At 27.3% G+C, this 4307-nt stretch overlaps 1 non-coding gene across 1 annotated transcript; it reads right to left on the bottom strand.

The window, feature by feature from the left end:
- Positions 1-1274: 1274 nt before the first annotated feature.
- TRNAN-GUU (transfer RNA asparagine (anticodon GUU)) lies at positions 1275-1348 on the bottom strand. Its single transcript has one exon. It is a non-coding gene; the product is annotated as a tRNA-Asn (tRNA).
- Positions 1349-4307: the final 2959 nt, after the last annotated feature.

Genomic DNA, 4307 nt, shown 5'->3' with positions numbered 1-4307 from the left:
TGTATTTTATTATTAAATATTCCCTCCGTCCCTTAACAATCTATTAATTTTTTCATTTAGGTCCGTCTCATAGCAAAGTATTCATTTCATTTTTTTAGTAATTGTACCATCTACCTAACATTACAAATATCCTTTCAATTTACAATATATTGCACAAATATAATGACATTTATATTATATAATACTAATAGGGTTAATTTAGTCATTTTACCTTTATTTCTATTTTATCCCAATATAATACTAATATTTTTAAAACTTTGTGAAAAGAACAAGTAGATATATAGATATGGAATGAAGGGAGTATTAATTTTTTATCTTGATTTTTGAGAATTACAATATTATTATATATTGACAATAATTATTTTTTTAAATAATACATTAATTATTAAAAACTAAAAATAAAGATAAGATACAAGATAATATTAAATATAATGGGTATGTATAATTAAAATTTAGGTTTAAAATATATTTTATATATAAAATATTAAAAATTATATAAATAATATTAAAAAATAATTATTTTTATTAAATGTTAAATTATTTTAAGAACTATTTATATTTACCGTGAATGTACGCAGATTTTTTCTCTTATTTTTTTTTCTTTCTAAAATCATTTTGTGAGTCCTACATCCTATAAAAATTGATATTATAATAATAATTTATCCTTCAGTCTTTCCGTGCACACTCTCTCCCGGAAAGAGATCACCAGCTCTCCCCTTTATTTTATTTTATTTTATTTTTTATTTTTTTTTTAAGTGGGAATTCGCAGTCGCTATCGAAAATGCGTATTGGGTAAACAAAAACAATTGGTCATTTAAGTGCTTCATTATCGCATTTGGGATTAACATCTGTAGTATTTTTATTTTTCTTTTTCTTATTTGAGGTGTCGATCTCCTACAAATATTTGGTGTCGATGGTTTACGGGTGCCGGTCAAGTTCCATATGTTCCGGTTAATAATTATTTATTTTTTGGTGATTATTTTGAAAATATATATATATATATAACATATACAAATTGTCGGATTTATTTGTTTTGATTTATGGTATTCCATTTCAATCGTTGCAATAGTTTGCTTTGGATTTGGATTAGGTATTGATATTCAACTTCGCTTTCAATGGGTTTATGAGAGCTTCGGTTTCTGCCCAAACGAAACGAAAGCTGCAATATTTTTTTTTTTGGGACGCCGAAAGTATTTTAAATTAAATAAATTGATTTTTTTATTAAGAATAATATTATAAAAAATTTTAAAAAAAAAAAAATAATTTTTAATTTTCGCTAGAAGGAGGGCTTGAACCTCCGACCTTGTGGTTAACAGCCACACGCTCTAACCAACTGAGCTATTCCAGCTTGTGAGTTTTTATTCTTGCTTATTTGATAAAGTTTGTTGTCTCTGTTTCGAGTTATGGGTGTGTGTTTGGAGGATTGGATTTTCAATCCACTATTCATCCCATTTTTTCCGCCCAAAAACATCAAATCAAACACCTATTTTTCATTTTTTATATTATACTAAAATCAATTTTACATTCAAAACATCACATCAACATCTATTTATATCACATCATACAACTATTCAAATTCAAATTTTTTACTATTCGAATCTCAACTCAAAATCCAAACCCTCAAACAAATCGGCTAAGCTTATCGCTCGAATATGTGTAGAGATTTGTTTAATGACATTCTGATGCTCTCCTCGGTTAGTAATATTCATCGCAACGTAGAAACTCTTCTAAAAAATTGGATAGCATTTTCATACATTTTAATGTTCATTACATTGTAGAAAGATTTATGAATGTTTATATATATTTCATTCTTCCAAAGAATGTACTAATTCAATGAATAATTAAATCAGTAAAATAAACAAGTTAATAACAAATTAGTAAAGAACGCTTGCTGATAGCTACTTATGATCACCTATTCTAACTATCCTATCTTAAATTTGCTTTTTCGGCTATGTATTAGGAGACCTTTACTACTGCATTGAACAAATTTATAAGTAACTTTGTTAGCTGCAAATAATATATCTTACTTTGTTAATTTTCTAATAAAGAAATTATTCAAAATTTATTTAATACAGTTTTAATTTTTATTATATATATTATACTATTTTTTTATTTGTTGGAAAAAGAACACATTAATAGGGTGGATTTGTTTCTTTGGTGTCGTGTGTATATATATATATTATATAATTTATGTTAATTATAAATTTTTTTTCATAGTTTATTATGTTTTTTAGATGGATACAGCACGAGCTTTACACAAAATTGTAGGCTAGAACGAAGACGAGAGTTATACAAAGAAAGTATAATAGAAACAAAGATGTTGAGCTAAAATAAAATTGTAAACATTGAAAATAAATATTAAAGGGTAAACTATTTTTTTTAGTCTAGTATTTAACCCTTTTATTATTTTAGAATTTTAATAAATTATATTTGAAAATAGTCCCGTAAGTTAAAAAAATTTCGCTAAAATGGTCTTTCGGTGCCGGACTCGTCACACTGGCCCGCCGTTTGCTGACACGGCTGACGTGTCATCGCTACATAGATGCTACATCGGAGGACCATTTTAGCGAAAAAATTTTACTTGCAGAACTATTTTGAGACAGTCAATTTAAAGTCCTAAAAATGATAAAAAAGGTCATATATGAGACTAAAAAAATTGTGTACCAAGACATTTTGTAAAATAAAAAATTAAAAAATATTCCATGCGTCGCTGATGTGGCATTTACGTGGAGATGACATGTCAACTGCATTAGCGCCACGTCAGCAACAGCGGACCAGTGTGGCGAGTCCAGCACCGGAGGACCATTTTAGCGAAAAATTTTTACTTACCGGACTATTTTAAGACAGAATCTATTTAAAGTCCTAAAACGATAAAGGGAGTCAAATACGAGACTAAAAAAATAGTGTACCCAGTATTATATATTTTGTAAAGAATTCAATGTTTGTCCAACAACAAAGAATAAGATCAATTAATGACGAATTAACTCATGTACTTCTTGTTCAGCATTACCATATTCTTCTTCTAAAGGTATACAAAATTACCAGCTATTACGTATCCCCCAGGTGTCGCTGATCTGCCATACATGTGTCCGCTGGCGAGCCACGCGGATGTCACGTAGGCATCTCCGGTGCCGAAGGACTAAAATTGCAAAAAAATTTCATTTACGGGACTAGTTTGCGACAGACTCCAGTTACGGGAATAAAATAATAAAAAAGTCCAGTTACATAATAAAAAAAAAAAAATCAGTTTACTCTCTATAATAATAAATATAATTATTTTTTATATTTGTTTTGTTATTTTTATGCAGTTTGTTTTGTTATTTTCTATATTTTGAAAATAATAAAATTTAAATAAAAATAATTATATATGTGATATAAAAAAGAATTAGTGTAAGATTTAAATGAAAAATAAAATTTAATGTAATATATTAAATAAAAAATATATGTATAATGTGTTAATTTATCTATAAAAATAGTTATATTTGTATAATATAATAATTAATGATCATTTTAGAATGGTGGGAGACCATACTTCTTTTTATGGTATAATAAAATAAGTAAATTAAACTCAAAATAATATTTTTAATATTATTATATTATTAATTTTTTTCATAAATATAAATGGTATATTATTAATATATTTATTGCTTTCGGTTCCGGGTCGAGTCCACCCGTAGATCCTAGATCCGACCCGGACCCAATTAGAACACACTGTACCCAACTCATATCTGATTCAATACCCGAATAGTTGAACTCAATCCATTTATTTGGGATTGAGTTCGGGTCGAATCTCGGGTCTACTCGAATCCCTTGCCATTACTAATAAATATAAAAAAATAAATTGTTGAAATTACAATATAATGAAATTCATATTTAACCGAAAACATATAATTCATAGAAAACTGTCGTGTAATGAAACATGCTAGATAGCAAGTATAATATAAGTAAGAAAAAACACTATTAAGAATTGGAATATAGTGGGACCATATGAATTTTATTTTAAAAAATGAAAATACCTTGATCCACACTTAATATTTATATGATGCACAAAATTTAATGAAACGTGTCTTTATTCATATGTTTAAATGATAAATATTGCAGTTATACCAAATTTCTTAAGACACCTTGTAGTTAGACTATCGTTACTTAGTGAATGGAATACTATATGCCATCATTGTGGTGCATTTATGTTGTTCGAAGAGAAAGTTGTGAACATTCGAAAAGAATTTCCAAACTTCAGTTTGTCTTGTCAAAGTGAAAAGGTACATTTACCCTTACTATTACATTCACCTCATTTGCACAGTTTG

The sequence above is a fragment of the Andrographis paniculata genome, unplaced genomic scaffold (genome assembly GCF_009805555.1).
Source record: "Andrographis paniculata isolate CXL003 unplaced genomic scaffold, ASM980555v1 Contig11END, whole genome shotgun sequence".
In the NCBI taxonomy this organism is placed as follows: domain Eukaryota; kingdom Viridiplantae; phylum Streptophyta; class Magnoliopsida; order Lamiales; family Acanthaceae; genus Andrographis; species Andrographis paniculata.
The sequence above is the reverse complement of the archived record's forward strand: the minus strand, read 5'-3'. Positions and strand labels throughout refer to the sequence as shown.